Below are 12,727 nucleotides of genomic sequence, written 5' to 3' on the forward strand. Positions count from 1 at the left end.
TGATAACATATACAAGACTTTATTTTCAAAGAATAACCAAGAAACATACCTTCATCACTTCTAACATCAAACTTACCAATATCATCATCTCTTTTGATATAACACTTATTGTTAAAAAATCTAAAATAATTAACTATAGGTGAGTGACCAAACCACTATTCATAAGGGGTCTTGTTTGTGTCTTTCTTGACTTGTACTATGTTCATAGTATAGACTATTATATTCATAACTTCTCTCCAAAATATCTTGGATATATCATTCTCACCTAACATAGTGCTTGCTACTTCTATAACTGACATATTTATTCTCTCTATTATACCATTCTATTTAGGAGCTGTTAGAGTTGATAACCATCTTTTGATTCCATTATGTTCATAAAATGTGTCAAACTCATTTTAAGTAAACTCTCCTCCTCTATCTGATCTTAAACATTTAATCTTCATACCTGATCCATTCTCAACTCTAATATTAAATATCTTAAACTTATCAAATTCTTGATATTTCTCTTTAAGAAATGCAACCTAGATCATTATAAAAAAGTCATCAACTAAAATCATAAAATACCTGTCACTATAGAATCCTCTATTCTTTGTAGGTTCATTGAATTCTATGTGTACAATCTCCAATTTTGCTATAGTTGTAAACTTTTTGCTGGGAAAAGAATTTTTGTTATGCTTTACCAAAACACATTCCTTACAAATTGTGTTAGTAGGCATTATAATCTGAAGCAAATCTCTAATAGCAATGTATACTACTAGTATTCATAATAATGTCAAAGTTTATATGATAGGATCTTTTATGCCATAACCAACTATCATCTACCTTTGAAACAAAACACGTAATTTCTGTAGGATTCAACTGAGACACATTACCTCTAGACCTGGTTCCTATTCCAATTACCTTTCCATCTTTATCTTTGATCATGCATGTCTTCTTTGTGAACTGAAATTGATAGCCTTTATCCACTAGTTGTCCAACACACAATAGATTGTACTTCAAACCATCAATAAAGTATACATCCTCAGTGTCATTTTTACCATTAAGAGTTATAGATCCAATACCTTTAACTTGGCATGTTGCATTGTTTCCAACTCTGAAAATGCCTCCATCTCAACTTTTGAAGTCAACAAATTTGTTCATATCACCAGTCATATGATGTGAACAACCATTATAAATTAACTAATCAGATTTCTTTTTAACCTGTGATACCAAAGCTACTTTCTCTAGACTTCTTCCTTGATTGCTACAAATCATTTCATCATCACTGGCACTTATTTCTTGTTCATCAACATCATTTTCTTCATTTGCATATAGACACTCTTTATCTCTTCTAGGTTTATAATTACCTTTATACTTTTTCTCTCTTTTAGGAAAATTAGATACATAATGACCAAATTCATTACAAGTCCAACATTTAAAGATTTTCTTACCATCTTTTCTCTTCTTAACAGAAGGGATACTCCTTCAATCTTTCTAGCCTCATCAGATTTGCTCCTGCTAGAAAAATCTCTGCTAGCACTTGTGCTCCTTGATAAACTAGGTCAAATATTCAAGGCACTAAAAGCTATTTTAGCTTTGGTCAATTATCTAGACTATCTAAGGGTAAGTGCACAAAGTTGTGGTACCAAAAGGTGGGTATAAGTGGACACCTTTTTCTTAAAATCTACAAATTTTGAACTTCAACAAGAATTTGAAGATAGTTATGCTCAAAATTTTAAGATATGAAAAAAATAAAAGTCATAGTCCTTTAAATCTAGTTTCTAAACTACTAATTTTTTTCAAAATGGTTTAGTTTTAGGTCCTCAAAAAAGGGGGCCACAAAAAGTGGTACTGTTTATTCCAAAAAAACATAACACAGTACAAAGTGTGGCCCCCCTAAAATTTTAACCTTTTTTTTGAAATTCTTTAATCACTCTGGTAAAAAATTACTTAACACTATGTAGTTTATCCCAGATATTTTGGGTATTTTTATAATGTGTATTTTTTTTTAATGAATTTTTTAACTAGACACATCCCAAAAACATGAAATATCTATGTGCTCCCCATAGAAATAATTGAAAACTAATCTAAATCAAAACTTTTTTTTTCAAAGTGTGTAGAATGGAGTCTAGTTTCTAAAAAACTAAGTTGTTGTAAAATTCGATGAACGATCTAAAATATATAGCCCAATTAGTACATGATGGTTTTTGACAAAAAATGAGCATACATTCAAAAGGAATTATAGATGAAAGGTTTGAAATAGTTCAAATTAAAAATAAATTATATGGTTAGATAGCTAACATAGAGACCTATAATGCTATGTAACCTAATCTTATCGATACCCAACCATGAGGAATCTTGAAGGGGAGCACACAAGAAAAAACAATCATTTTTGGTATGTTTGCTGGAAAACATGTCTCAGACATATTCATAAACTCCAAAACTTTGGGTTGGATCTCCAAGGCAAAACCAAGCCTTAGGCTTGGGTTTAAATAAGCTTTCAATAGCACATGCACCCTATAGCACGCACATGCTATAGTGTGCATGCGCTATTTAAAACATAATTTCTCAGTAGCACGTGTGCGCTATAGACCTAAATTGCATAAGACAACTAGGTGGGGGGGACAAGGGAATGGCCATGTGTGTGTGAGAGAGAGATAGAGAGAAAGTAAGGGATGGGAGAGGGGAGAGAGAAAGTGAGAAAGAGTAGGGGTGGCAAAGAGAGTATAGGATGGGAGAGAGAGTAGGGTTGAAAAAGAGAGAGTGTTGGATGGGGGAAAGAGATTGAAAGTAGTGGATGGGAGAGTGAGGAAGTGTGAGAGGGAGTATAGGTTGGGAGAGAGAGATCAAGAGTAGAGGATGGGGGAGAGAGAGAGTAGGCAATGGGAGACGGAGTGGGAGAGGAAGAGTGAGAGAGAGGAGGATGGGAGTTCATGTGTGTGAAAGAGAGAGAGTATGGAATGGGAGAGGGGGAAGACAAAGTAGATTGAGAGAGAGAGAGTAAGGGATGGAAGAGAGAGTAGGTGATGGGAGAGGGAGTGGGAGAGGGAGAGAAAGGTGGGATAGAAATGTGTGTAAGAGAGAAAGAGAGAGTAGGGGATAGGAGAGAGAGTGAAAATGTAAGAGAGAGTAGAGAGGGGGAGAGAAGAAGAGAGAGAGAGTAGGCAGTGGGAGAGGGAGCAGGAGAGGGAGAGAGAGTGCGAGAAAAAGTAGGGGATGGAAGAGGAGAGAGGGGCGATGGGTGTGTGTGTTTGTGAAAGAGAGAGAGAGTAGAGAATGAGAGAAGCAAGAGAGAGATAGAGAGAGTAGGCAATGGCAGAGGGATGGGAGAGGGAGGGAAAGAGTTAGAGAGAGATAGTAGGCAATGGGAGAGGGAGTGGGAGGCAGAGAGAGGTGGAATGGAAGCGTGTAAGAGAGATAGAGTAAGGGATGGGAGAGAGTAGGTAGTGGGACAGGGACTATGAGAGAGAGAGAGGGGAGCAATGGGAATGTGTACTCATTTATAAGAGAGATAGAGTAAGTGATGGGAGAGAGTGTGAGAGTTTGAGAGAAAGTAGGAGGTGGTAGAGAGAGCTTGTACAAGATGGGGCCGAGAGAGAGAGAGAGAGAGAGAGAGAGAGAGAGAGAGAGTAGGGGATGGGGAAGTGTGTGAGAGAGAGTAGGGGATGGAAGAGAGAGAGTGAGAGTAGGGGATTGGAGAGATAAAGTAGAGAGGGAGAGAGAGTACTTGAGAGAGAGAGAGAGAGATAGTAGGCAATGCAAGAGGGAGTGGGAGAGGGAGAGAGAGGTGGGATGGGAGTTTGTGAAAAATCTAGAGAGTAGGGAATGGGAGAGGAGAGAGGCAGGGAGGATGGGAGTGTGCATGTAAGAGAGATAGAGTAGGGGATGGGAGAGATTGTGAGAGTGTGAGAGAGAGTAGGTGGTGGCAAAGAGAGCTCATACCGGATGGGAGAGATAGAGAGGGAGAGAGAGATATTACGGGATGGGAAAGCATGAGAGAGAGTAGGGGATGGGAGAGAGAGAGTGATAGTAAGGGATGGGAGAGAGAGAGAGAGAGTAGAGAGGAAGAAAGATAACTTGAGAGAGAGAGAGATAGTAGGCGGTAGGAGCGGGAGTGGGAGAGGGAGAGGGAGAGAGATAGGGGTGATGGGAGTGTGTGTGACAAATCTAGAGAGTAGGGGATGGGAGAGAAGAAGAGTGGGGGGATAAGAGTGTGTGTATCTCTAAAAGAGGGAGAGTAGGGGATGGGAGAGAGTGTGAGAGTAAGGGGTGGTAGAGAGAGAGTATGACCATGGGGAAGAGAAAGTAGGCAGTGGGAGAGAGAAATAGAAAGGGGGGATGGGAGTGTGTGTGTGAGAGAGAGAGAGACAGAGTAGGGGATGAGAGAGAGTGTGAGTGTGAGAGAGTAGGGGATGGGAGAGGAGAGAGAGCAGGGGATGGGGGAGAGAAAGTAGGTGATGGGAGAGGGAGAGAGAGAGGGGGGATGGGAGTGTGTGAGAGATAGAAAGAGTAGGGGATGGAAGAGAGTGTGAGTGTGAGAGAGTAGGGGATGGGAGAGGAGAGAGAAATCAGGGGATGGAAGAGAGAAAGTAGGTAGTGGGAGAGGGAGAGAGAGAGGGGGAATGGGAGTGTGTGTGTAAGAGAGATAGAGTAGGGAATGGGAGAGAGTGTGAGAGTGAGTAGGTGGTGGTAGAGAGAGCTCATACAAGATGGGAGAGATAGAGAGAGTAGAGAGGGAGAGAGAGATAGTAGGCAATAGGAGAGGGAGAGGGAGAGGGAGAGAGATAGGGGAAATGGGAATATGTGTAAGAGAGACAAAGTAGGGGATGGGAGAGGAGAGAAAGAGTAGGTGGTAGGAGAGGGAGAGGGAGAGAGATAGGGGGGATAAGAGTGTTTGTGAGAGATCTAAAGAGTCAGGGATGGGAGAGAAGAGAGGGTGAGAGAGTAGGTGGTGGGAGAGGGAGAGTGGGAGAGAGTAAAGGATGGGAGAGGGGAGAGAGAGTAGGGAGGATAGGGAGTGATGTGATTTCACATAGTGCGTACGTCCTTTATAGTGCATACACACTATCTCAAATCACCCAACGGGGCCCATTTCGTCCATTTCTTGCTTTTGGTCTATTATGCACTCTGTTATTTTGATAGAAATCATGGGTTTCAACATAGAAAACACCATTTCAACACTTTTGGAAGTTAGCAAACACCAAATTCAATCATTGGATACATGATTTGAAGACTTTTTGAATATTCCTTGTATAGAAAAGGTTAGTGCAATCCATTTTAAATATTGTTTGTCAATATATAGATACAAATTTGATTATAATTTGACATGTTATTTAATATATAATGAATTCATTGAAAATTGTATGTTTGAATGAAATATTATTTCGAAATGGTTAGAAATTTGACAAGTCGTTTGATATATGTTGTGTATTCATTCAAATAATTATAATTTTTATATGTAATTGAATAATTTGTAATTTACAAATTTTAAGTAATTTGGATGTTTGAATAATTTGACATGTAGAAATCATCACCATGCCAAGGAAGAAACCAAAGATTAAAACAAATGAAGATAGGGAGAGAGATTTGGCAATTAAAAGAGATAAAATGAAATTACTACATGAACAAAGAAAATTACATAGCAATAATGAAGAATTGACTTTCGAACAGGATCAAGAACCACCGGTACAAAGAAAAAAAGAGGAAGAATTAGAAAGACAAAGAGAACGAATGATATTGTTATGCTCAAGAAGACAATTGAATTGTGAAGCTACACCATCCTCCAATGTTGGAGTCATATCGTCTACTACACCATCTTCCAATGTTGAAGGCATATCATCCTCTCATGTAGAAGAGACACTGATTTGTAGATCTGATGATATACACACTCCATCATGTCATGTTGAAAGCACAACATCAACACATCAAGTAGGTGATATTCCACTTTTACATCTTATTTCCAAGGCACATCATCTTCGGTTCAAGGTACGCAATACACTCAACCTTATATTGATGTTCAAAATGTTGAGAGAATTGAAGAGATTAAAACACCTTCTAGAATTCATTTTAGAAGACCAAAATATTTGATTGATATAGATACTAACATTTTGAAATCAATTCCTAATAAGATTAGAAAGCATACTTGTCAAAGAAAAGTTAATAGTATGTGGAGATTATTTTTTGAAGAATTAAATATTACAGGTCAATGCCAATTATTTGTTGAAATGATGAGAAATTTGAAATTTAGGCTTATCATGATAATTCTTGGGCTAAGAACGAAGGATGATTCAAATGAAAGAAATATTGTAAATAATTTAATGAGTGCTTATGAAAAAGTGGGTTCTAAATCACGCACCAAAGATAGTAATATCACAAGATGAGTACTCACATCGAAAATAATAAGTAGCCAAATGAAGAAAGCTCAACTCATGAGAATGACAAGAAAAACATTAAAAATTGGTAGAGGTACCCTAAGGAGAGCCATGCTAAGGCATGAGAGATTAGAAGATCCAACAAAAAATGAGTTATGGACATTTAGTGGTAGACTACCGCAAAAGGATAAAGAAATGAGTGAAGCCTTGAAATCATTGATCGAAGATTTTTGGAAAAATAATACACGTGTTTCTCCTAGTCAAAGAGATGTTGTAAGAAGGAGGATTGGTAGCCGAAATCATGAGCCACATGCAAAACATTTTTTGGACTCAACTCAGACACAATTTTTTGCAAAATTTATTGGTATGTATTCTCAAATTTGAATAAGTTAAAGATATTTTGAGATGGGTAAAATTTTTTATGTGAAGATAAATCACACATGCACAACTTGTTGTTGTAGGATACATATTGAATTTTCTAACCATTTTGATGTTTTTAGGCATATGCGTAGTTTTGCATTCTTAGTTTGTTTTGTAGGATTGTGACATAAAAGAGCCACCAAGATCTTCAAGGGAATTCATATCCAACATTTTATGTGAAATAGGGGACAACCAAAAATTTTACAAGACATCATGTTTGGATGGTACATGCTTATTTTGTGGTTTTTTGCAACTTTTATCAACTTGTCAACATATGGATAGTAGGCATGCAATTGGAAATGAAATAGTAGATTACGAAAAATTCAAGACAGTGACATATGCTCTAAAAGATGGGAAACATGGTAAAAGATGTGATCTAGTCATTGAAAAGATTCCAGTGTATGAGTTCATGAATATTTTTCGTAAAAAGATTATTTACGAGTATGCAAGGCATACCCATAGAGCTCGATGGTTGAATTTGAAATTCAAGTTGTGCAAGGATACGTTTCCATTGGATACCATTGTTTCAGTTGTAGATTTTGCAGAGAACTACACACTACAACCACAAAATGAGGTACAAGAAAAGTATTATACATCTCAACAGGTTTCCATATTTGTTCACATAACATTCATGCATTCACCTACAAGTACAGAGGATGATAGGAAGATTTTGAGGGAGTACCATTTTACATCAGCAATGATCGATCACATTCTACAGAGTTCATACATGGTTGTTTTCAACTATTTTATGGAGATTTGGCTAACAGGGGCATATGATATTATCAGCACATTATTTGGTTAGACAATTGTGCATCTCAATTCAAGAATGCATGAATGTTCTATTGGTTGAGCAGGATGCACAGGTTGTGTAGAATTCAATATATGTGGAATTTCATACAGGCTGGTCATGGTAAGGGAGAGCACGATGGTGCAGGTGCATGCATTAAAAGAGTCGTGGCTCATGAAGATCTAAAGTACAAAGATGGAGAAAATTTGATAGATGCAAAATCCATCATCCAATGGTGTAATGCTACAATGGGTCCAGGTAAGGAAGGTGAGTCTATAGTTCTCTCTAAGGATTCCAATTTGTTGGACTTTGACTCATTATTATCATAAAGTTGGAATGTTGGAAAGGGTTAATAGTTGATTATGAATATTCATCCCATGTGTGTTAATCTTGGTGGATTAATCTTATCTTAGATTTTTTACAGTGCTAATTCTTCATTTGTAGGTCACCAAATAAGATGGCTAATAAAGTTGACACACAAGTGATAAAGGGTGAGATGCCAAAATTATCTATGAAATGGTATTATCAATTGACATCCTCAATATTTATTAGTGTGCTTTTTTCAAGTACCATTGTATGCTAATCATCTTATGCCTTGAATTGCAGAGGATCACAATCATTAAAAAGTAAGAAGGAAAATAGGTTGTTCAAGTGACATATTCAATGAGGTTGTTTGTACAATGTAATGATTGAGTTGAAGTGATTTATGAAGTAATGGTTGTTTGTACACTATAGTTTTTAGCAGAGACTTCCTAGAATAAATTTTTTACTATGCTTTGAATGACAAATAGAAATTTCAATCTGCATATAATATGATCCTCTAGTTTTGTTATAGTATGTGCATACATTATCCCTCAATATCAAACATGTAAGGCTATTATCTACTATATTTAGAATTGCTTTGGTAGTTCATACACATGTTAATAATAACTTATTTCTAAACCCAATTGAATTCAACACGCAATATGGTTAAATTATGTCAATACTAAGGTTTGTAGCATTAATTGGTCACATTTCAAATATTGACACACAACTGAATTGGGACCAACAATTCCTCACAGGTTTACACTAGAAAACATATTTTAATGGAGATGTATGTTAGAAGATTCAACAAAATGGTGATGCATTTGGGTCATATATTTCATGAAGAGTTTGACATAGTTGAAAATAGTTATAAGTACATAATTCTGGGAAGTCACATTCTAATGACTTGAAACAGATTTACAATACTCAGAACTTCCATTTGTTTAAAGTAGAGCACAATCATATAGAACTAGATTCCAATCAATTCCTATAGATGTCATTCAATTTAGGATATTCACCTCATATTCATCTATCTTTTAAGAAAATCATCACTACTTACATGTGATGCTCTATACGGCCTATTGTGTGGTGACCATTCCAAATATAAATTGTTCACCATTTCATATGAAACTAAAATATCATTGGAACCTAGATGAATTCTTGTCATTCACAACTTATCTTGACTCTTATATTGTGCTCTAAAAATTAATAGCTTTGGTTTCACTTTTTTTGTTTTTCCCTTATAAAAATCATCATTTATCCTTTAGTCTCTAAAATTAGTTAAACATAAGTATTTGAACCGAGCTATGTGCTCTAACTTCTTGACCCTCTTCTTAATCTTCCTTTTACCTTGATCATTTAATTGAAACTTAATTGTTGTGTTCCCTACCTTTCCTGTAAACATCCATGTTCCTCTACCTAAACAAAATCTTCCTCCAACTCTATGGCCTCCTCTTTGATAAGAAAAAAAGGTTCATTACCCTTATCATTTCTTCCTTTTCCTATTCCTATATTATTGGGTTTTCTTCCCCTTCCTCTATTTGCATTTCCTCTACCACCTTCTTTTCTCTCTTTCTTCCTATTGACCATATCTTATGCACTTATAGCCAATTGGAAACTATCTCTAAATATCTTAGGAAAAATCAAGGTAATCCCATTTTGCAAGTTTTATATGAGCCCATTAATCTATACCTTACAACATTTTCATTTTTATGCTCTAATCCACCTCTTATGCTCAACTTGTGAAATTCCTCTATGTAGGTCATCAAACCCATCTCCTTTTCTTTCAATTTATTCCTTATCGTCTATTTTTGGATTGTATTATTAGATGGAAGAGGCACATCCTTCACCATTTGGTCATGTTTGTTCCACCCTTACAAAACCTCTTTTCCATTACACTACTGCACCATGTCAATGTTGTCCCTCTTAGCTATGCTTTGTATAGATTTACCTTATTTTAATTCACTTATATATCCATAGTTATAATAGTTCTATTGAGAATCTATCAACCCCAAAACCTCTTCACTATCTATCTTGCCATGATACATATGAAATCAATTATTGTCTTTCTTCTACCACATTGAAATATCTTCAACAACCTTATCATCCATCTTTCTTCAAGATCTAAGTCCCCTCCATCCTCTCCATGAGGATTCTCAAGTGCTTAAGCATCACTTTCTTGTTCTTCATGCACATCCCTCATAGGAATCCTTCCCAAAGCTTCCAAGATTTCCAAGATGGTTGCATTTTACTTGCTTACTTGTCTCAGTTCTCTTTACCTTATTGCATCTTAGTCTCTTTGTTTCCTCAACTCTCTATCCATTATTTTAGTAGCTTATATCATCTCTTGTATCTCTTTCTATATTTTTTTTTTGGAGGCATCTTCTCAATATAACAATCTACAACACAAGTAACTAATTTTGCACCCCTCAATAGATCTACTAGATTTGATACCAATGATTTGAGGAGTCAAACTAGATCCCTAAGAAGTAATAAACATTCAAAAAATGACTTGTTTCAAGAATAGATTCAAACCATTAAACTAAATACCTACCCTTCTACACAAGGGTCCCTCCAAATGTTCAAATTGGGTTACCAAATTTATTGGCTTGTCCCAAGTCTTTCTAAGGCCTTCAAATATCTAAATTAGGTTGTTCCAATAGTCTAAATTCATATCTTTAATAGGTTTATTTAAAACCCCTTACTTGGACATTATCTAGGCTTGATCTTAGTATCGCAATGAATTAGGCAATTCCTTATTTTCACCAATTTCTCCCAAACCCCATGCAAATAAATTATAGTTAAAAATACTAGTATTGGAGTATGACAACATATAGCAATCTCATTTGTAGTTCCTTTGGACCAACTATTTCATCCAACACTATGGATTCAACAAAATAGGCCTAATTACCCTTAACTTACAAAGAAACTCTCAATATTTATAACCCAAGGCCCTATAAGGGCTATGGTAATATTCTATCATGATCTAAAACAACATATTTTCACACCCATCTACCTAGCCATGGGCATTCGATAGGCTAACTACCAAACCCTCAGTCTTATGCCCTCAAAACTAGGGCTTTCTCAAAGTGCCTTCTCTAACCACTTCCAAATTCAAAAAAAGGTTACTTCACCTTACATGACATATTATAAAGGAAAATATCACCTACAAACCAACAATTTCCATTTTGAAGAAAGAAAGCATTTCCCCTTTATCTCTAGTCATCTTAGTTTCTTGCACCAAAATCACATCCTATTTATGCTACCAAACCACATTCCACAAAATATCCTTCTTATGAGGAGAATTCAATCCTCTAATATTCTATGATATGATATTCCTTTATAACTTTTGTTACAACTCTCCTAGATGGTGAATTGTCTCCCATTTACTATATCAACTAAGCATTTTGATGACAGTTTTTTGATTTCACCCTTCATCCACACCTTTAATGGATTGAGAGGGTTATTGTTTTCATGTGGTTTGATAGTGTATGGAATGTAGATGCTTTGGTAAAGATTGGGAGTTTTTTTTATCAGTTTCTTTACTAGTTTGAAAAATCTTTTTAAAGTTGCCAGTTCGCTGGTCTGTACAAAGCAATCAGCAAAGAAACCTCTATAACTTGAATTCCAATGGTGAAACCATGATGACCTTTTGGAATCAAGTAATAGACTATATAAACAATGTAAATATTTATTTTGGTCTTGTTTTGCATAGGTTTTTTTTTTTTTTCCATGAGGCCCTAGGCGAGTTTGCATACCTGGCTAGGCAATGAAATCAGCAAATAAGTGTTTGAAAGGAGCATAGAATATAGCCAAGAATGCACTCTTGGAAGCCAGTTGTGAAGAACGGTGCAATGAGAGCACTAGGGAGACCCCATGGTAAAATAGATTTTTGAGTTGATTGGTGAGGATTAGTGTAATAAGGGAATAGAGAGAAGATTCCCTTGGAATAGGGTATAGGAGAAATACCCTAAGAGGCTAGGAGAAAGCCTGGAGTGAGTTCTAGTAGTTAAGGTTAGAACCTTGTTCAAGATCATTTGTCCTCCAACTCCAAACTTTTTCCAATACCAAACTAAAACTGATTTTCTAGAACAATCAAAACTGACAACACCAGAAGGCTAGATTACCATGCACCATGCACCTAGTACATACCAACTATTATAAAGACTTAAAACTAGCTATTTTAGTCTGCCAACTAGGCCTAATTTAAGGCCATTTACAAAGAAACTCATAGTCCCTTGACTTTTGGAACTCCGATGACCCAAAACAGTCTGAAGAGATGACTCAAATGCAAGGATTCTTTTATTTTATTGGTCTCATGATCAACTTTACAATGGTTTTTACAAAACCCTCCTTTCTAGCCCCTTTACCCTAGGGCTTTCTAGAAATCTTACTTTGCAACATCTCTAAAATCCCAAAATGGTTCAAACACCTTCACTTTGGTTATATTAGATGAATTCCAATGTAAACTGAAACTCTTGTTTAGAGAAAACACTAAATCCACCTTTGGAGCAATCAATTTTGACTACCCAAACTTGTCTCCCACATGTGGGAATGAGGTTTTAAACTCATTTAGACTCTCAAAACCAAATGAAACCTCCCTTTGGACCCTTTACATGACTTGATTAAGCCCATTTTGGGTTACATTGCCAATGTTGGCAATTTTACAAAATATTGCACTTTCATTGCCTTTTACATCTTTTAGAGGCTTTGATAGCCTTATTACATTATTTAATACCTTTATAGGTCTTTTCTATCCACCCCTAACCTAGGATAAATCATGATGTAGAGGATAGGGTGATGGACCCAAGTAATAACCCAAAATGAGGAAATTTGTAACAATGTGCCAAGTGACCCTTCTAGGTCC

This window comes from Cupressus sempervirens, chromosome 7 (assembly GCF_028749045.1).
Source record: "Cupressus sempervirens isolate cs-2001-9-10 chromosome 7, ASM2874904v1, whole genome shotgun sequence".
NCBI classification, from domain to species: Eukaryota; Viridiplantae; Streptophyta; class Pinopsida; order Cupressales; family Cupressaceae; genus Cupressus; species Cupressus sempervirens.